The sequence below is a fragment of the Sciurus carolinensis genome, chromosome X (genome assembly GCF_902686445.1).
Source record: "Sciurus carolinensis chromosome X, mSciCar1.2, whole genome shotgun sequence".
NCBI classification, from domain to species: Eukaryota; Metazoa; Chordata; class Mammalia; order Rodentia; family Sciuridae; genus Sciurus; species Sciurus carolinensis.
In genome coordinates, this window is record NC_062232.1 from 6614667 (window position 1) to 6637262 (window position 22596).

Here is a 22596-nt window from a genome sequence, read left to right on the forward strand (position 1 = left end):
AAGAGATGGTGAGAGATGGACATAGTAGCGACTGTGATGGGGGTGACAATAATGAGCAACTTTGAAGAGGAAAATGGGGTATGTTATTTTTTGGTTGCAAATTACAAAGATACAACTCAAACTACTTTAAACACATATGCACAATTAAAAAAAAGAAAAAAAGAGATTTTATACTTTTACTGGCTCAAGGAACTAGGATGTTGTTTTAGGAATAGTTGGAGCCAGGTATTCCTATGATTCCACCTGTTAGAGACTGAGTTCTTTCATAAAGGAGGCCAAGGCAAAAGCTTGTGTGTAGTAGTTTATTTGGGAGCAGCATTGGAAAGGGGATGCAGGAGAGCTGAGAAGGATGCAAATGAGTTAGTTGGCACTGTGGGAAACCAGAGCTTAATAACGTGGCCTCTTCAGGAGAGCTTTGTAGAATGCATTTCAGGAATGACCTTCCAGGAGACAGAAGTGGGAAACATTTATTTATAAGCACTGCGCCCCACTCATCAAGTGTGGCCCTGTGGGTGTTGATGCCCCCACATTTATAGGTTATACATTTGAATGCTGAATAGGCTCCACAGGTGCCTCACAAGGAAGCCTCAGGGTAGAAAGTAAATACATCGAAGCCTCAGAGAAGTCTAAGGAGGAGAACACTGCCAGGTTGCACCTGCAGAAGGCCATCAAAGCCAGCATGGAATTGATCTCAGCAGCAGTGGGTGGAGTAAGGGCAGAGGCCAAGAGAATTTGAAGTGGAGCATAAATGTTTCTTATCCATCATCAATGTATATCATCTCCCTGGCTCTTGGTGTATCTTTGGACTCTGTTTGCCTCTGCCTGACTCTCAGGGTTATCCATGTGGTGACAAGATATCCCCAAAGAAGCTCCAAACTTATGTGGTCCTTAGAGTTAATTATTGCAGAGAAAGAGACAGACCTGGCTAGTCCATGCATAATGTTCAAAACAGATTCTGATTCTACTTGAAGCATGTGCTCAGTCCTATGACCAGGAAAGCAAAAGACTTCGAGTCTGCCCTGCTTGGATCACTTGGAGTTAGGGGTAGGCCTATATCCCAATGGTAAGTGGCTGGTTGTGGTTCATGGAATATTACTTGGATCCTCCTTCAAGCTTAAAGAGAAAAATTGCTGCCCAAAAGTTGAGAAGTATGTGTGGCTGCCTGCCTCAGCTTTAGAGTCAAGGTCATGATCTTCTTAGGGCAATTCCTGGCCAAGGACCAAATGAAGCAATGCTATAGAGGCCCTGTTTATTTATAACTAACACAAGATTCCTCTAAGGGAAATCTTTGCTCTGGCACTTCCAGAGCATGGGTTGATGGAAAAATGATCAGGTCAACATTGTAGTCTAGAAGCTTCCTGTGCCAAATGCTGCTTCCTCCCTTTCCTTTCTCAGGTGTTATTCTCTAATCAACCTGTTACATTCCTAATCTATCTCAGTGCCTGCTTCCTATTGAACCTAGCTGACACATAGGAAAATAAACAAGCAGCTGATGTTTTCAGAGGACTTGAAAAATGAAGGAAGAAAGGGGAAAGAAGAAAATGCTAGCTACACTTTGGGGAAAAGCATAACTGCAGCCAGGACTCTCCTCATGGTGGCTTTGACTCTGTGCAGACCCTCATGTAGAACTACATGAATTCCAGAGATGACCTCCAACACCAGTTGCCTTTTGCCAACTGGCATGCTAGGGAAGGGGATGGAGCTCCTTTATGCAGGGGTTGGTCTTGCTAAACTGGAAATCCAGGGACCAAGGAAGTACAAGGCACCATGTTATTAACCTAGACTTGAGTGTTCTCATTTTTCTGAGACTACTCTGTCTAATGTGTCTCCAAACACCTGGTTTGTGCATCATTGGTCTTAGGTTTACAAATTGGGAGTGAATTTTATGAGAAGGTGGCACATTAAAATTATGGGTCTATAAATGGCCATCGTAAGCCAGCCAAGTTAAAGGCATAAATTCCAAGTCATGTGGTATGAAGAAACAGAACTGAAATTGCTATTATTTTCACTGGCAGGCAAACAAAAATGAACAAAATCCTTTTTCTTCAGAGTGTAGAGGAATCAGAATGCATTCTCATTGTGCCCCACATGCAGGGAAGCAACACAGAAGTTATAGTTCATCAATCTGACTTCTAAACTTGGATTTGATGTGAATACCAATAATCATAGTTTTCTGTGGTATCTTCATCCTGGAAGCCCAATGTGTATCACTAGCAGTGTCATAAAGCTTTTTCTGTGTCACTGAGGGGCAAATTCAAGACAAACACTATTTCAATCATGTTTGTAGCTGGATAAAGTTAACAAGCACAGGGTTATACAATTGCTACCTTGTTATCTCAACAATTGAGCTCTTTTTGTATCCATTCCTGTTAAATCACAAACTCCAAGAAAGGTGAGTGACTTTAGCTGGTAAAATAACTGTACTGATCTTGTTAAGATCCAGAATTACATGGCATCATCTTAGAGAGTTAGGTCTAGAAAGCAAGCGCAAACTATTCCATTGTTACATTTTTCCTAAAGAAAGGTCATTTTTTTTCTTTAGAAATAGAAATAATTTCCACATGACTGTGAGGGAGTGTAGGGACATCCAGGGCAGAAATATTTCCTGGTGCAGTTAGAGAGCTGCAAGAACTGACATGACATGGTGGGATAATAGTATAGGCACTACAGGGCTGTTGCCAGGTTTGGGGTTTATGAGAACAGAAAGCCAGTTTTATAAAAGACACAGAGTATGTTGAGTTCTTGGGATCATTTCCTGGATTTTTGGCTATCATGTGGAGCTCTTGGAAACTGACTCAAGCTGGTCAAACACCTAAAAGATTGAGGAATAACCCAGAGCACAAATGCAAGCGCTAACTTTGTAATACTACAGGCCTGTAGTATTCTGTCAGCCACCCTGAAACTTTCTGTCCTGATCTCCAGACATTGGGGAATTTGCTTAGAAATGGGAAGACTTGGGTGGATTAAAGAAAATTAGAATTGAGGCTGGTGGATGAGTCTACTCCATCCAGGTCCTGATGACTCTGATAAATCACACAGCTTGAAGGAGTAAGAGTACAGTGCTTGTGTTTATCAGACTCAGTGCCTGCCTCTTTCTTAGATAAACATCAACATAGTTTACCTCTGTTACATGCATTTTCTAGTCTATAGGTAGATCATCATCATCACTTATTGAAAAAGCCTGTTGTGAGAAAGAATGTAACACAATGGGATAATTTACAATCACTTTCTAAACCTGCCTCTCTCAGATGATGCTGGTGTAATTCTGGATCTTGCAAAGATCAGGGATGACTTCCTTTTCTTGATGGTACCAATTATTTCATTGACTTTTGAAAGTTTTGGGATGGATATATCAAAATACCAAGAGGCAGGCAAAATAGTTTTTCTATGGTTTCTTTGTTTTCTTCATGATGGTATCAAGTAATAATCACATATTGATCACAGTAGATTTTTTAACCCTCTATTGGTGATTTTTTCCCCCTGGTTTTCAAATGTTGGAGCTAGGAGTACCCATTTCAAGATGGAGGACTGGACAAATGGAGACACGTCCACATTCAAGCTTGACCATCATCACCTAGTCACTTTTGTGTCATCTAAGGCAAAAATGATGTGAATTGGTGATATCAGCTTATAATATTACTTTTCTTGGAATTACAAAAGGGCAGGTTTTCTCCCCCTTTTTTCTAATAATATCATTAAGATACCAATTCATAATTTTGGAACAAAGGAAGCTTCATCTCAGTAATTTTATACTTTTATTTTCCAGTTTTCTTATTTTTCTGCAGCATGTATAAATTATACTTTGGTTAAAATAAAAGTGTCTTGTAACACCTTGCAACAATGATGAAAGTGTCAGTTTAAGAATCCCTTCTTGAACCAGATGCGGTGGTGCAAGCCTGTAATCCCAGTGGCTTTGGAGGCTGAGGCAAGAGGATGGCGAGTTCAAAGCCAGCCTCAGCAAAAGTGAGGTGCTAAGCAATTCGGTGAGATCCTGTCCTAAATAAAATACAAAATAGTGCTGGGGATGTGGCTCAGTGGTTAAGTGCTTCTGCATTCAATTTCTGGTACTAAAAACAAACAGACAAACAAAACAAAATAAAAGAATCTCTTCTTTCCCAGGAGGAAGAAAGATGGATGCACTGCTAGGGACCTAAGCCTCCATGCCTGTTAATCTCTATGTTGGTCAGTGATTTTCCAGAGCAGCACTGTGTTCATAGAGTTTTGGATATCTCCCAAACTCTTTCATTACCCACTACATGCACATCCTTCTAACTTCTTAATTTCATCCATGATATATGAATGTTGCTTATTTAGCTTTCTGTGAATAATCTTATTTTGCTTATAAGGCAAGGTGGTTCATATTCATTAAACTTACACTATGATCCCATATTTCCCAATTTCCTTTGCAGTTAAGTTTAGGCAATCTGACCACTTGGAGTGAATGAATTGTGTGTGGAAATGGCATGTATTACTTATGGGCCAAGGAAGTGAAGAGCTGGTGTGCCTCTTCCATTCTTCTCCTTGCCAACCATGGTAACCTGAGAATTCATCTATTAAAATTTCAGCATCAACAGACAGAAGAAACTTGGATATTTGAGTCACCAGTTGGAGACTCTAGCCAACTTCCGTTGAACTTCATGTAAGTGAGAAGTAAATTATTCTTAAGCCTTAGAAACTTTTGTTATTGCAGCATAGCTAATGCTATACTCAGTATCCTTATTTCCATGTTATTGTAAAATGTACTCTGTTTTCTCTATGAACTGATCACAGATATATTACAGATATGGAGATTCCAGACTCAAATATGTTAAGTATCGGAACAGTGGAGAAATATTCTAGTTAGCCTCCTCTAGGACTAAGTTTTCTGCTCAAATAGCATCTTCTTCCAAACTACCCAGGATTTCAGAAGATATATAGTTTGTCAATGCAGAACTGAGGAATAATCTCTCTTCAGAAATACTATTTACAAGATGGGTCACAGATATCCTGAATGTAATGTTGAGGAGTATCTTTAGTGGGATGAGAATGGAAGGTGTATAGAAAATTGTGCCTTTGCAAAAGTTTTCTATATCCTTATCCTTCATCTTCTGTCATTCATTTTTTAGGTCCTAGCCTAGACTTGATTTTGTAACAGACTGTGTATACACACACACACACACACACATACACACACACAATCATTTTTGGGGGAAGGAATATATTTTGAAAAAAAAATCAAGGGGGAAATCAGAAATTTGTTCAACTTCCTTACCTTTTGTTTGTTCTTAGCTCAATTTTTTAAAAATTTAGATAGATGTTGGGCAAGGAGGCTGGATGTGGGTGAAGTTTATGTTATGTCTTTCAGAGATTAGGGCCTCTAAATTTCTTCATAGAACTCTACTCAGATATTTCTTCAAAATTGTATCTTGTATCCAATTCCTCTCAAATGGTTGCTAGCAGGCATTAAACATAAATTAAGCCTTTTTGATAATGAGGGTGTTTACATTTTAGAAAGGTAAGGATGGGTAAGAATTTGTGACAGAATTGAACTAGTTGATCCCCAAACCATTTTGCTTTCTTTCTAGGGCATATAGCTTAACTACACATGCCAAATTTCCTACAGTTAAGTAGGGAATATGTTATATACTGTTTCTAGGCCTGACTCATCTATAGTCTCCATGTGAGGGATGACCTGATGTAGAACATCAAGTGGAGTGGGCCACTTAGTTGGAAGGAGCCTGGGTCCTTGAATGACTGCATAGAGCAGAGCCTACCAGATGGCCTGCATTGAACTGTGCTATGTATGAGAAATAAACCTTTAATGTATAAGACCACTAAGATTTGGGAGTTTTTCGCTGCATTAGTTAACCTGCCCTGACTAATACAGTCTTCTTAGTTCATCATAGTTTATTCATTAAGAAATTTGCACTGTATGAAGCAGTTCTTTAGGTGTCCTAAGCACTTCTGTTAAAGCACAAGGGTTTGAGGTTTACCATGACAAATTTCTCGTTGTATCCTCCCAAAAGTAATATTGATGATTTCCTCTTTTCTGACAGCATGGTAACAAACTTTTACCTCTGTCATGTAGCCTGTTGCAGAGTTTTGAAATTATTAGTGGTATAATTTGACAACTTAAGCAAAGAGGGGAATTTATTCCATGTTAGGAAGTGGGTTGATAGTCTCCAAAGATGATCACCATCAATTCCTATCTTCCGTGTTGCTCCACTCATCAAGGGGTGAAATCAATTTCTTCTCTGATATTTGGACTGATCTTGTGACTTGCTTTGAGTAATAGATGGTAGAGAATATGACATTCTAGGAATTTTGGCTGTAGTCATTAAGAGGAATGACTGCTTTGACATCCTCCTTCTTAAGAATTCTGGCTATCCTGAGATCACCATGCTGAGAGAAAGCCCAAAAACCATATGCAGAGACCATGTGGAAAAATGTTGAGGCACCAGATGTGAGTGAAGCCTTCTTGAACCTTCTCATCCAGCCCAGATGCCAGCTGACTACAGTTAAGAAGGTGACTCCAGTCAATGCAAAATGGATCAGAAGAATCATCAAGACGAGTCAACTCACATAATCATGAAAAAATTGTTGGTTTAAGTCATTAAGTTTTGGAGTAGTTTGTTACACAGCAGTAGGTAACTGAAACAGGAAGGATTCTAGGTGTGAAGTTCTGATTGGTTAAGGAAAAGAATTGTAAAGTCTTGCTTGGGATTATTCACTGTTGTTTTTTAAATCATGAAGGTAGACACATGACTTTCAAAGAGGTCTGAGAAAAGCCATTATGCTCAGGGGCACACAGTGACCACTTTCCCACTTGGGCCTTGGCAAATATTGATTTAAAGTTTTTTGAATGAAAGTAATAACTCACTTACTGTTCTGTTCTTTATTTCAGGTCATGAGCTCTTTAGAGGAGCAATCATTGCATTTCCTGGGCATAGAAGAGTACCTCAATAAAGTAGCAGGCTTTAAAGATTTATTGACTGAATTAATCCTGAGCATGGTGGGGGGGTGGGGAATCTCATCCTTTGAGGGAATGAGTAAGCTATGAGGAGGAGCCCTTGTCTTACCCCTAATATCTCACCTAAAGATCAAAGGTGACTAAATGAAGAAAGTTTCTGTGCATCTTAATGATTCAGTAGATCAATAGATATATCATCAAATGTAGCAAAGGAGAATTTAGTTATCACTCAATAGAAAAAGGAAGAAATCTTTATCATTAGGTTAGAAACCACTATCTGAGGATAAAGATCAATCAAATTGCATTTGAAACACTCTTTGTGTTCTTGCAAAATGTAGCAAAGGAGAATTTAGTTATCACTCAATAGAAAAAGGAGTAAATCTTTATCTTTAGGTTAGAAACCACTATCTGAGGACAAAGATCAATAAAATTGCATTTGAAACACTCTTTGTGTTCTTGCAGAGTGTTCTTTCCTTGAGAAATGATTTAGCACTCACTATAGACAGTATGTTGATCACAAGGTGTAAATAGCAGAGATGGTCCTGCACAGGAAAGGTAAAATCTGGACGGCAATAAACCTGGTGGAGAGAAAATATGCAAGGATGCTTCTTACCTGTTGTACTTTTACTCTGGTTATAGCTATTTTTATTTCAATAGCCAGGTAGAGATCATTAAATTTACATTTCAATTTATAACATAGCCAGAGGGATTATTTAACCTATGTTAAATTTTTGTAAAGTAAGGATATGAAAGGATTAGCTGAGAAGAGTTGAACCATATTATGGAACGAGAACTTTATCCATTTTAATATTGAGTTGAATAAATATCACAACTTCTAGTTACTCCTATTTAAGGAGCTAGTAAGAACTTTTAATTTGATTCACTAAGAGACCCAGGGTGTTGAACTGAGGCTTTATTTTTCATCTATCCATTCATCTATCCATCCATCCATCCATCTATACATCCATCTATCTCTGGAGCTATTTATGTAGCACTTACTATTTGCCTGGTTCTGTGCATGCCACTGGGGATATTAACTAACAAGTGATATTAACAAATGGTTTTCATGTGGGAGTTCATGGTAGCATCACTCTGATGCTCTTCTGACTGAGCCCTAAACTGTTTTTGACTCTTTCCATTTTGTACTTTGAAATGAATTCTTTCTTGTTTGAAGACCTAGTCTATTATTTGTAGAATCCTATTTTTCACTTTCTCAGTTGACCAAAGTTTTCTTGAAGCATGAAATCTTTATCACTATATTGTTAAGGTTTTTTGATCTCTCTAATTTGCTCAAATGCTTACAGCCTGCTTCACTTCTTAATCTGCAACATGACATTGAATAAGATGTTTCTTGTTTTTTTGTTTCAGCTGAGGTTTCAACACTGAGAATATGTGGCAAGCCCTACATTCCAGAAAGAATACTTCATGTCTATAAGAATGTGTTAGTCAGTTCTCTGCCAGTATAACAAAATAACTGAAGTAATTAACTTATAAAGAGAAAAGGTTTATTTTGGCTCACAGTTTTGGAGGTTCCAGTCCAAAATAAGGTGCATCCATTACTTTGGTCCTCTGATGAACATGCTGGATGACCATGGCAGAGAGTGTGTGGTAGACCAAACTGCTCACCTCATGTCCAGAAGCAAAAGAGTATGAGAAAGAGACCAGTGTTTCATGATCCCCCTCTTCAAGGGCACACTCCCAATGACCTAAAAACCTCCACTAAGACTTACCTCCTAAGGGTTCCACCATTTCCCACTAGCACCACCCAGGGGTCCAAGCCTTTAATATGTGGATCTTTGGGGGACATTCAATATCCAAAGAATAGCAAAGTGACTGTGGTTTTCCAGAATCTTTAGCTTTGCACTCAGCTGAAAGATGTGAGGGAGGCTGAGGGCTGATTGAAGAAACTAAAGAGGCTATGTGGTGGGCGGAGCTTAACTCTAATCCTTACTTCCTTCTGGATGCTTGTTGAGAGGTAGAAATGCATCATCCAGTTATAGTAACAAGAACAGAAGAGATCTTGGAGTGAAAGTGTATGGATAATCTTGGCAAATGATCCCCAGAGTTCAGAAGATATACAGACTGCTATCTGACACCTGGATGAATCTGAAGTCTGGGCTCTGACAATTTCTGGAAGGGCAGGGAAGAGAGAGAGAAAGGGATTACTTGAAAGTTGAACATTCATTTCAGTGAAGGGGTTGATTTCCTGTGAATCGACTCCAAAAGGGACCCTTCTCAAGAAGAATACCTGCCTAGGAGAGTGGTTCCAGGTAGAAGGAGAATGAGGTGGGGTTGATTACCAGAAGTGGTAGGAGGCCTCTGCAGACTGCATATCTGCAGCAGGGCAGGGAAAAGTGGAAAGTTCCTAAAGGAGGGTGGGTGCTATGGTCTGAATGTGTTCCCCAAAATTCATATATTGAAACAGAATTGGCAATATGATAGTATTAAGAGGTGGAGCCTTTAGGATGACTTATAAAAGAGTTTGTGAAGGCTAATCTGTTCCTTCCATCTCTTCTGCCACATGAGGACACAGTGTTCCTACACTCTGTAGGAAGCAGCATTCAAGGTGCCATCTTAGAAGCAAAGACTGGGCTGTTACCAGACACCAAACCTGCTAGCACGTTGATCTTACACTTACAAGCCTCCAGAACTATGAAAAACAATATTATTTTGTTTGTAAATGACCAAGTCTCTGGTATTTTGTCATAGCAGCTTGATGGACCCAAAACACAGCAAAGAATTCAGTGAGAGAAAGAGCTGGTTGCTATACGCCTGCTTTACTACCAGATTCTAAGTGAATAGGCAGGTAAGACGTTTACCCCTTAACTTTACTCCTTTGCTCTTATCCATCTTGGAGTAACCAGAGGCAGCATAAGTAGGGGACTAGGAGTGGAAGGAAAAAGTGCAGAAAAAATCAAAGAAGCCCATGCTCCAACATTTCCAGTTAACTTCCTAGTCTGAGTCTGGTGCATGCATCAGAGAGTGGGCATGTTTTGAATTAGATGAGTGATGGGTGGTTTGCTTTTAGGCCATAATGGGCTCTGGGATCTGCAGGTTCATCAGTAGAAATGAGTAAAGATAAGATCACTAAGTGTGGTTCATTCAATATACTGGGTATATCAGACAATATGATTTATTGTTTTAGTATGAAAACTTTGTAAGTCTCTGTCTGTTGGTCCTTTGCTGCAATTGGTATTTAATGTGGAGTAAACATGGGATATGTATACTAAATTACTTTCATTGCAGAAGTTGACTGAATTCAGAGTTTAAAATGGATTGAACATGGGCACCATGATATATCCTGAAATACTTCTCTCATAAGGTAGGTGACAGTTTGCTTTCTTTTAACCATTTCATGGTCAATGTTTAGGAGGCTTCATAGACCTATAAGAAAGACTAGGTTGTCTGATTTAGAAATGGAAAGATTTCAAAGAAACTGAATTATTTGAGGACTCTCATAATGGAAATCATGGCAAAGGTTGACAAGGACTTGAACTAGGATTGTGGCAGGATGGACAAATAAATGGGGATGGATTTTAAGGTAAAAATAGATAACGATATGAAAGGAAGACCAGTGGGAGGTAACCTTGTATCTCACTTTGTGTCAGTACTGTCCACCTACTAACCAAATCTGTTTCCTTGGAACCATCCTAGACAATTTTTTTGATAGGGAGGGCACCAGGGATTGAACTCAGGGACACTCAACCACTGAGCCACACCCCCAGCCCTATTTTGTATTTTATTTATAGACAGGGTCTCACTGAATTGCTTAGTCACCTTGCTGTTGCTGAGACTGGCTTTGAACTCTTGATCCTCTTTCCTCAGCCTTCTGAGCTGCTGGGATTACAGGAAAGTGCCACAGCACCTGGTCCATTATAGACTCTTTAATTACTTCTTATAACTTCATATTCTATTTTGTCAAAAGGGTTTGATCTATTCTTGAAATGCCTCTCAGGTCTGCCCCCTTATTTCTAGTTTCCACTGTTCCTGATGAACTTCACCACTACTTGAAGTTCTTTTTCAACTCATCTCCTAATTGAACATCCCACTTCCTGCCCTATTTTCTTCAGCTCACACTCTGCATGGAAGCTAGAGTAGTCCTAAAATCCTTCTAAAATGTCAGAGCTGAAGATTATGGCCCGAGCTATAGGATTCCTGCCTGCTTGATAAGTAGAACCCCCACCCCAGTATCGATGCCCTAATCTCTGAAACCTGTGAGTATATTACATGACAAAAAGGACCTTGTAGATGTAATTAAGGTTATGGACCTTACATTAGGGAAATTAGTCTGGCTGATTTACTTGGTCCCAATCTAATCATTTGACCCTTTAAGAACAGAGAACTTCCTCAGGCTAGGTGGAGGCAGAGAGATGTCAAAAACACAGGGTAGAGAAATTCAAAGTATTCTGAGAGGACTCAAGTCAGGGTGGCTACAGGAGGCCACAGGGAAAGCTTGGGGGGGCATGTGGGCAGCCTCTAGAAATTAAGGCTGGATTCTAAGCCAATAGCCCAGCAACAGCCCCAGCACCATTCCCAACCTGAATAACTGAATTTGGCCTTCAGAAAAAAATGAAACTTTGACTTTGGTCTTATGAGACCCTAGGCAGAGGATCTGTTGAGTCACATACTGCCAAGCTCCTGACCTACAGAACTGTAAGCTAATAACTGGGTGTTCTTGCAAACCAACAGATTTGTGGCTCTTTCTTACAGCAGCAATTGAAAGTGAATACACCCGCCCACTCATCTCAGTCAAAAGGGATGAACAGGGAAGGACTGGGAAGGGAGGACTCTTCAGAGAAGGAACTATTTCACCAAATATCTGAGAGCTATAAAGCATAACCTGCAAAACTGGTTGACAGATGAAAGAGAAGAGAGGTGCCACATCCCAGACTCTCTGGGCAGAGTAGCAGTGGAAAGGGGGGCAAAATTGTCTCATAAACCTGAAATAACTTTTTGACTCAAATGGGCAGTAAGTGGGAAGAGGGAACAGAGCAGGAAGTGGGGTTCAAATTGGAGGGGGGAGGAACTGAGCTGTACCCTTTCATCTCCACTTGGAGCAGCAGGTTGGGTAATACCTCCATCTGGATACAACAATGAAAATCCTCTAAAGAAAGTAAGCCTGCCACTCACAATATCCACAGCTTATCCAATGGGTATTCACACAAGGATCATTAGAAGTGGCATTAAAGATAGGGTTCCACAGGTAGGGGAATGTGTATCTGAACAAAATGTTCATCTTTCGGAGTCAGGGGTCTATATGTACCACATCGAGTTGATTAGGCAACAGAAGAGGGATATACTTCATTTCCTTCTAGTCCTTCAACCTCCAGCCTAACTAGCCCTGGAGGTTAGAATTCCCAATCGGAATGTCTCCTTTCTGACTGTGTGTGTGTGTTGTGTGTACGGTATTGGGGATTGAAACGAGGGGTCCTCTACCACTGACTACACCCCTAGCTCTTTTTTCTTTTGATTTGAGACAGGGTCAGCTTCCCAGACTGGCCTCAAACTTGCCATCCTCCCGCCTCAGGCTTTCAAGTAGCTGGGATTACAGACATGTAGCACCCCACCCAGCCTTTCTGACATTTTTCTATGAGTTATTATGTAGAACTCTAGTGAGAAATGCCAGAGGAACTGAAAACAAGGGACTGCCTGTGAGACAGAGACAGGGAAGGGGGTGGGTGGCAACAGGGCTAAAGCACTGCTTTTCATTTTACTAGTCCTTACTATTCAATTTTTCATCATTTTAAATCATTACATTGATGAAAAAGAGCAAGATATAATAATCACAGAGCTGATCTGCATCATTTTCCTTTTGAAAATTCCATGGTGTCTCCCACCAACAATCTGGGGAGCTCTTCTAGAATTTGGTCTCATAGTTCTGTTACCTAGGAGGGTAATGACCTTTTTTCTTCTGCTTCAGAAAACTGTGTAGGCCATGTCAACTGTCATCACCCCTGTGAAGGCCTCCATGATCCCTTGGGCTTTTTATTACTTAAGTAGGGACTAGTTCACATTATACGCAGTTTTCATGTACATTTCCATTGCCATTTTGTGAGTTTCTCAAAATATACTGCAGTGACTTTTTCATAACTGAATCCCCATCCTCTGGCATAGCACTGGGTGTTAGTAGACACAATAATCCTTTGCAAACAAATCATTGAATATTGCCCTTTGTGACTTTTCCCATCTCATGATGACTTATTGTATTTTAATCACAATTTTACCTTCTCTGATCCTGACATTTAAGCTCTGGTTTCTCTAGATCTGAAAGGGCTTTGAAGTTCATTTTAACCTGATTTTGCCTGAGGAAATATATTTCAATGATGGAGGACTCAGTTATACCGTGTGCCTTGCCCCAAGCCCCTGAGCACTCTGGAGATAGTCCTAGTTCTTTGTGTACACAAACAGAATTTTAATGCACGTTTAACTGGAACTCTTTACCAATATTTCATCCTTTTACTTGTCCAGATAACAAAGCATTTACTACATGAGATAATATTTTAAAAGCTGGCACAATTAAAAAATTGGTTGTGACTAGTCATAAACTCTTTTGCTAAAAAGTCTTTATTTCTGAATAAGATAAAAAAATTACTGAATGTAAATATTTAATTTTTTAATTCACCTACCTTATAGAAAAGCTTAGGCAGCCTGCAAGAAATGGAAGCTATCTCTGAAATGTTATTGTGACCAGTGTGAAAAAGAACAAGCAATAAATAGAGGATCATTGACCATGAGCTTTATTGTTCATTCAATTCAAGTTGCTCATTCTCATTGCATATTTTAGTTATGCCTCCATACCCGGAAATTGATTTCACTCACAATTTGTCTAGACTCTTCCTATTGCATAAAGTGAGACACACCTGTAGATGATAAAAAGGGAACCAGACTCTCTTCAACTGACCTGGCAATCAAAAACATGTTCATTGGAAACCACAAGAAAGGAAAAACCTGCTTTCTTTCTGGGTGGGAAAATAATGAGTCATCATATCCTTGTGATAAATAGAATTATCAATTCATAAATTCCAAGTGATAGGTTTTCACTTGTCAGGGACTAATGACCCATTATTTTACTGATGGGAATAGCACCTTCCAGTTCCTGATACACACAGCTGCCAAATAAGATGTGTTGGCACCTGCTGGTCTTTGATCATGTCTAATAATGTATTCTGCTCATTCTGATGTTGCCTCTGAAATGGAAGAAATAGTAATACCTTAAACCAACTGCTGTGAAGGCTGATGCCTTCTTCAAGGGAAAAACGAACTTAGAAAACCTCTTTCCAGCACAATTTGTACATGATAAGCTGCCAGACTGATACAGACTGTCTGACCTTCTCAAAATGGAAAAGGTCATTACAGCCTAGCTTTCCAAAAGCTGGTTTGGACATAGCCTATCACAATTGGAAAGGTCTTCTGTTTTCTCCATTCTCTCTGCAGGATGTGGACCATGTCCCAGGTTACTATTTGTTTGGGGTCATAGCCTGAGAGATGAAAATATTTAATGCTGTTGAACCCCCTGATATCTCATGCAAGGAATTTACTTTGTCCTTATAGTACATGAAAATGTCATATGAACCAATTTCTTTTTATTTTTTTTGCCTATAGTTGCCATAATAAGTGAATCATGAGGCAAATGTGACAACATAAAATGCATGTACCTTGACATAAAGAAATCTATGTGCATAGATTCTTAGCTAATATTTGTTACAAATTGCTTTTTCTGTGTTTGTGTGACCCATAAACTCATTCTTTCAGGGTCACTGTTTCAGTATTGATGAGTATCTTCAGCCTATGAATCGCCCACATTTTTTTCTACCTCCTGTTTCCTGTGTGTTATATCCCTATACAAAGATTGGACAGACAGGCTCCAATCTCATCTCCAGGCTGGAAATTCCACTACTAACGTGGTGTGGGCGTTGGTGTGCTAGCTTTGTCTCTTAAACAGAGGCCTGGAAAATCTGTATAGAGGTCTGGTCACGAGCCTCAAGGACAGAATTGAGAGAAGTGATACACAGGGACAAATTGGCAAGAGACCTGGGTTCTAATCATTCCTCTGGTAACTGTTCTCTTTGTGACCTTGGACAAGTCACATAAAACAATCTGGCCCCCACTTTTTCCTCTGTAAAACAAAGGGTCTGGTTCTTGAAGAGCTCATAATTCGGATTCTGGTTTGTAGAGTTGCACCAGTCTGTAGTCACCTAAACTAAAAAGTCTACTTGTCTAGAACTTTGCAGTGGTAACATAAGGATCCTACCTCTGCATAGCACTATTTTTTATTTTGGAACACTTGAAAATTATGTATTTCCCAAGTATCAGTCATTCCTTATGAAATTCAGATATATGCCACATCCCACCTCTATTTTTATTTTTAAAAATCTTTTCTTTGAATCGAATCATTTTTAAGTGTAAGTTTGTTTCAGGAAATATTGTACTATTTCATTAAGGGAATACATGGGTTAGTACAATTGTACCAGAAATAATTACGATGAAAAAAATAATCCTTACCTAGGGGCAGAAACCCTGAATTACTGCTGTAAAGGTCCAGACAAGTAGACCCTCTTGTCTGGGAAATTGACTGTAGGTACAAACCTAGAAATTATTCCAGTGGCTCTATCCTTCAAAAAATTAAGGAGCAATATAAATGTTTTCAGTTCAACTGAGAGATTTCATTGCTATCAGACCTATACCCTAAGAAATGCTAACAGGAGTTCATTAGGCTGAAAGGAAATGACACCAGCTTACAACTTTGATTTTCAAGAAGGAATGAAGATCAGTTCCTGGTTTGTTACCTGCTTTCCTGTTATAAGGACCCTGGGGATGAGATTAGGATCACCTAGATAACCCAGGATCATCTCCCATCTCAAGATCCTTAAATAAGTCACACTTGCAAAATCTTTATTGTCATCCATATTAGGGTACTCCAGAGAAAGAGAACTAATGGAATATAGATGGATAGATAGGTAAAGAGGAGATTTATTATGGGAATTGGCTCACAAAATTATGGAGGCTGAGAAGTTCCACAATATGCAATCTGCAATTGTAAGAACCAGAAAAGCAGGTGGTATAATTCAAGACTGAGTCCAAAAGCCTGAGAACCAGGAACTATGAAGTCGAAGGGAAGAAGATGGATATCCCAGTTCAATAAGAGTTTGAGAGAGTTTATCCATCCTCCACCATTTTTTCTATCTTGGCCCTCACAGATTGGATGATGCCCACCCACAGTGATGGGATCAGATCTCCTTTACTCAGTCTATTGATTAAAATGCTAATCTCCTGGAAACACTTTCATGGACACACCTGGAAATTATATTTCACCAACTATCTGGGCATCCCTTAACCCAGTCAAATTGATCATCACACCATTTAAAGTAGTATCTTCACAGGTTCCAGGGATTAGGACTTGCATATCTTTGGAGGTCATTACTATGCCTACTACAAAGTGGTCTGCATATAACAATCCATCTTGGAGTTCATTAACTCAGGACCTCAGGAACATGAAAGAAGGATATGTGGAGCATAGTATAATGCAACTATCAAAGCTACTCCACAAAACCTCTTCATCAATGATCTTCACCAGAGCAGTTGTGAAAATGTCCTCCATTTTGGTCTGGTTTGGACTTCTCTCTCTCTCTTCTTCTGTGAGGTTCTCTTCTGACTGCTTAAGAAAGAGGATGCATGACTGGGATTGTGGCTCAGTGGTGGAGCACTTGCCTAGCATGGAAATAAAATAAAGTTATAAAAAATCTACTTTAAAAAAAAAGAAAGGGGATGCATGTGTAGAAATAAGCAAGGATGCTGGATTATTCCATTTCTTTGCATTCTATCATGCTCAGAGCCCAGAGGTACTTAATAAATTGGTATTGTTGGTAGTTTTATTCTTACTGCTTTTGTGACAAATATTGGTTAGGTTTCTCCTAAACCAAACTCTTAGATGCCCCAAGTGACTATACAATCCTTAGTCGTCAGTGACTGACAACTGTCTTTTTAATCTCCCTGTAGCCTAAAAGGAAAGGGCATAACAGGAGGTATCAAGTTCTGTTGTTACTCTTGAGGACTGGAAACAGCATACAGGGTAGAGTACAAAATACAAGAGAGAATGAGCTACATCTAAGAGAAGGAGAAATATTTAGGTTGGGTTCTTAACCAGGTAGCTTCATATTGGAATCCCCTGGGGAGATTTAAACAGTGCTCTTGCTCAACCTGCACTACCAGAGGTTCTAATTTACTTTGTCTGGGCATTGGAATTTTAAAAGCTCTTCAGATGATTCTAATGTTCAGCCAACATGAAGAAACACTGTGTAAGGAATAAGAACCAGGCTGTGTGGGGAGTTCCAGATGAATTATCCTCGTATTCACGGGAGCTACCTTACCAAGTCCTCACCAATTTTGCCTGGAGGTCCTGTTTAAAGCAGGTCAGAATGGGGCCTTTGATTTTGCAATTCTAGCAAGCTTCCAGGTGCTGCTGGTTCACAGACCACACTTTAAGTAGTGAGGATCTCCCAACCCAATTTTCAGAAAAACAAGGGAGGCAAAGGGAGCATGAGTGATTTGCCTAAAGCTTGTGGTTGATTTGCAACCAGAGTCAAATTGTCCACCTCCCAGTCCAGTGAACATCCCACATCACATGCTTCTCTCAGGTAAAAAGGAGTCAACTGTGTTAGCCATCAATGAAAAGAAAGTCTTGACATATTTATACAAAAATATCAAGATTTAGCAACCTGAAAAGGGAAAAATGATTGTGTGAATCAATTATATTAATTCCTTATTAGCAAAATGATCATGAGTTATGTATTTGCTAAAGGTGCCAAACTCTATGCATATTCAAGATATATATTTATCTAAAGCTACATCTATATAAATGGTTCTTTCCTGACCTAGGATGGTTTCACTTATGATTTTTCAACTTTATGATGGTGTCAAAGTGGTACACATTCATTAGAAATTGTACTTCAACTTCTAAATTTTGGTCTTTTTTCTGGGATATTGTTATGCTGACCACATATCCTTTCTCTCTGTTGATGCTAGAAAGTGGCAAAGTGGTAGCAAACCACAACTCTCAGTCAGCCATGTGATCAAAAGGGGACCAACCCATACTATACAGTGTACAGTGTTGCTAAGATGGGATGTTTGGTAGGATAAGGCTGTTCAATGCATTTTTGACTTATGATACTCTCAATTGACCATGGGTTTATTGGGATGTAACTCCACTTAAAGTAGAGGAGCAGCTGCATAAACTTGGCTCAAGGAATCAGATCAAATTTCTTCTAGCTGAAGATGGCCACTTAAAGCCAAGAGCACTCAGATGGATACTGGGTGACTGCATTGCTGGGGGTTATCTCTGGTTGGTCTGTCACCACCAGCAACACATTTCTATCTCTTCTTTTTCAGTACTATGGATTGAACCTATGGGTGCTCTACCACTGAGCTACATCTCCAGCCTTGTTTATTTTATATTTTGGATCTCCATAAGTTGCCTAGGCTGGCCTTGAACTTGTGATTCTCTTCCTCAGCCTCTGGAGTCACTGGGATTACAGGTGTGTGCCATGGTGCCTGGCAACACGTTTCTTCCCATTTCTTTTCTCTTCCTTTCTTACTCTTCCTTCCTTTCCCCCAACTTCCTCCCTTTTCTCTCCTCTTCTTTTCCAAAGTCAAAGTCACCAACTTTACCCATTTGTAACATGACTGAGTAGAAGAAGGTGGTCTCAGCCAAGAGTTCTACATCCTGGGAGTGTACTGGTCTCTCTACCCATAGCTCTTTGCCCTTGCACCTTTATTAACTTCGCTTTCCTGGCTGGTTAAAAGGGGGTAATAATATTATTTTTAAGTTGTTGTTAAAGATAATACAGGAAAAATTCTTGCTGAATGGTGCTGTTGTTATTGTTTGCCTTAGGCAAACTCTGATCAAGACACTCCTTAAAGACTGGGGAGACAAAGAGGTAAAATGACTCTCTAAGAGAACAAACAAAGTGAAAGGAGGCCTGTGGCTTTGTTTTTTCATTATATCTGACCCCCTGGGAACACCAAGATGGCCTGGCAAGAGGGGATACTAGCACTGCCAGGCCCTTTCTAGCAAGTATAGGCCTGGTGTTTGTGAGCTGCAACTGGTCCCACACAGATGGCTGTTTGTCATCTGCTGTGACTGTGGGCACAGGCTTTTAGTGATGCACCCTGTCTGATCAGTCTTTGGAATACAATTTCTATTGCCGGTCTGTCTGCTTGGTACAATGCAACTTTATGAAAGCAAAATGAAAATTCACATTGCTTGAAAAATCACCACCCAGGGACAGCATTTATTCTGACAGAATGGCTAGAAAAAGGTTGGTATTGAAGAGAAATAATGAATGTGAACAGGACCCCCCAAACCCTGTCATGTCAGTGACCACCATCCTCAATGGCAGTGACATCTGAGGAAGCTCTGCTGTTTGATTTTTTTCTTCTAGCTTTTATTGACTTTAAAGGCCCTCTTTTATCTTAAAATACCAATGGCAAGACAACGTGACATTAGCTTGAGGATTACAAAATTAAATGCAGTTCATTACAATGACATTCGGTAGGGTACACTTCTTGTGTTTTTTTTTTTTTTAAGTTGCCTTCTAAAAAGGTGAAATTTAGATGTAAAATAGAAGTGTGAGAAGACCCTTTGGTTTACAAGTGAGAATTATTCATGATATTGATTATGAATCTTTCTTCATGAGTGACAACTAGGCAAGCTCTGTGTATGATCATAGGTCACGTAGTTAAGAACTGCTCATGGGGGAGTCTTATTAAAAGTGGATTCTAAAAGGAAAGAAATCACATGGACACACAAGGGGTTGGGAGGACTGTAGGGCTGAGGGAGGCAGTCATGGCCATGGTGCCACTACACTGTTGCTAGGTCCTGATCCAGATGAATTATCCTCATATTCTGTGGAGGGTGTGCACGTGGCAAACCAGGTGTACTCCCTCAGCTATGTAGGATGCAACTTCTTGTGCCAGTGTCTGGTGCTGTCCACCCTCAGTGGGCACCATGTCAAAACCTGAAAGATTTAACCCAGGCCTCTGAGATTCTGAAGCCAGCTTCATAAAGCTATAACTAATCATTCTCTAATTGAAATGAATCAAACAGGAATGATCTGAATTTATCAGCTGTGTCTCCTGTACAGTGGATCTGTGGCATACAACTGAAGTGTCCTTTGCAGAATTGGCTATTTTTGGGGGGGTTTACTGGGATTGAACTCAGGGGCACTCGACCACTAAGCCACCTCCCCAGCCCTAGTTTGTATTTTATTTAGAGATAGGGTCTCACTGAGTTGCTCAGTGCCTCGCTTTTGCTGAGGCTGGCTTTGAACTCACGATCTTCCTGCTTCAGCCTCCCAAGCCTCTGAGAGTATAGGCATGTGACACCATACCTGTCAGCATTGGCCATTACCTGGAGAATTGTATTTTGATTAATTAGTTAATTAATTTGGTAATGGGGATTTAACCTGGGGCACTTAACCACTGAGTCACATCCCCAGGCCTTTTATTTTTTTTTATTTTGAGACAGAATCTCACTAAATTGCTTAGAACCTCACTAAGTTGCTGAGGCTGACTTTGAACTTGTAATCCTCCTCGAGGATCTTCTGTGTTTGGCTCCATTTATGAAGCATCCATTAAAAATAGTTCTATGAGGAATGACCAATGACCAAGATGACCCTTCAATGGATGTTCTGAAGGCAGCAGCATTCCCTCTGTTGAAACAGTTTGGATTGATGGTGAGTCTTTTGAGCTAAAGACTGTGTTGAGGAAGTAATTTTCTCATGTCCTATAAGGAAAGTCCTGAACAGCACATGGATCCAGGACAAGTTAAATGTATCAGAGGAATGGTGTACTCCATTTGTGTATTGCCTCAGATGGCAAATTGAACTGTGGATTTTGTAAGGAATATCCTCAACAAATTCATACCCAAAATGTATGTTTACACAGACCACTCAAAAGGAGTCAACTCTGAAATGTCTCAGACTTTGGATTATTACCAGTTTCTGAGACTGCCAATGGTACCTTCTTCAGTGCTGAACTGGTCTGCAACCAACAGGGTGGTGGAGCAACCATGCTTCTAGAGGCTCTGGGCAGGCACTCTGCCAGACCACTGCTGGAAGGAATCTACAGGGGTAGATGTGTGAACTCAACCAATAAAAGTCTGATGGCTGCTTATGACCCTTGGACAGTAGGACATTTCCAAAGTTCTGCTAGAACTACTTTCTACTTGCACAACAGAATTTTTGCAGCACTGAAGAACTTTTTCCAGATTATTTTCAAAATGGAAACCAAGCCATGTGGTGACAAACTCAAGGATGGGAATAAAGAGCTGATGACCTGTATAGACATTAGTTTCTCTAGTTATAGCAAGACCCTCAAGTGATACTGTCGCAAGATAAAGTCCCACTGCCTACAAACCAAGCAGAAGCTGCCAAGGATGCCAAATGGACCAGGTCCAGTTGTATTCATCCAGGACAGGATAACCACTTAAGAACTTCCCTCATTTTCCACTTAAAATATCAACATACCAATTAAAGGTATCTCTCTGTCATGTCTTCTACCCATTTCTCAGTGACATTGACATTCCTCAGAGGCCCAGTCATGATATAGCTTCCTTGGCTGACCTAGAGGTAGAGTACCCTCAGGACATGGTCATGCTGCTAGCACAATATCACAGCACCATTTCTGTCTTCCTCAGCCCACCTTTCTGGGCTTCAGTGCTGTGATCATCTTCCAGACCTTTGAAGTCTGTTACCTTTCTTTCTGCAAAGATTTACCTCTTTGACTTCGGTTTCTGTTGTAGGGATTAAATGTGACAATATGTGTAGGAGCTCTTTTTGTGTTGTGTGGTGCCATGCAAATGTCAGAAATTGGTGTAGTAGACTATTTTATCTCTTGTATTCTGACTGGATTGCTATCAAGGACACATACTGTTTCTCATCTGGTTCACTGTGTGTGTGAGGGATGGGTGGCAGGGAGGGTAGCTATTGGATGTCTTTATATGTTTTCCAGGTGCACATACTTTTCCTTATTTTATTCGTTCTTAAAATATGGAACTCTTCATGAATTTTCATGTCATCCTTACACAAGGGTCATACTAATATTCTCTGTATTGTTCCAGTTTTAGTTCATGTGCTACCAAAGCAAGCACTCCTTATTTTATTCTTATAACATCCCTATGATGTACATTTTATTGTCTCCAAAAGAAAATTCAAAAAGGGAAAAATAAAAGGGAGGTACTGGGGAATGAGATTGATCAAATTGTGTTTTTTTGTTTGTTCATTTGGTACTGGGAATTGAACCCAGGGGTGCTTTCCTACTGAACTGCATCCCCAGTCTCTTATTTTGAATTTTGAGAAAAGGTCTAAGTTGCTTAGGGCCTCCCTAAGTTGCTGAAGCTGGGTTCAAACTTGAGATCCTCCTTTCTCAGCCTCCTGAGTCGCTGGAACTACAGACATGCAACACAGTACCCAGCATGAGATTGATCAAATTGTCACATGCATGTACAAATATAGCATAAGCACCAATAACATTTTAAAATGTAGATTCTAGGGCTCTGTTCATGAGGGTTACAACTCATTTGGACTGTGTTTTCGCCTTAAATTATATTTTTAAAGTTCCCCGGGGGCCAGGGGAGGCCTCTACAGTAAAGC

At 40.0% G+C, this 22596-nt stretch overlaps 1 non-coding gene and 1 pseudogene across 1 annotated transcript; one reads left to right on the forward strand and one right to left on the reverse strand.

The window, feature by feature from the left end:
- LOC124972250 (RNA 3'-terminal phosphate cyclase-like protein) overlaps nt 1-21326 on the forward strand; it is a 34034-nt pseudogene extending 12708 nt beyond the window's left edge.
- Nucleotides 21327-21987: 661 nt separating this feature from the next.
- Nucleotides 21988-22094, reverse strand: LOC124972813 (U6 spliceosomal RNA). Its single transcript, XR_007106585.1, has one exon. It is a non-coding gene; the product is annotated as a U6 spliceosomal RNA (small nuclear RNA).
- Between the last annotated feature and the right edge of the window lie 502 nt (nt 22095-22596).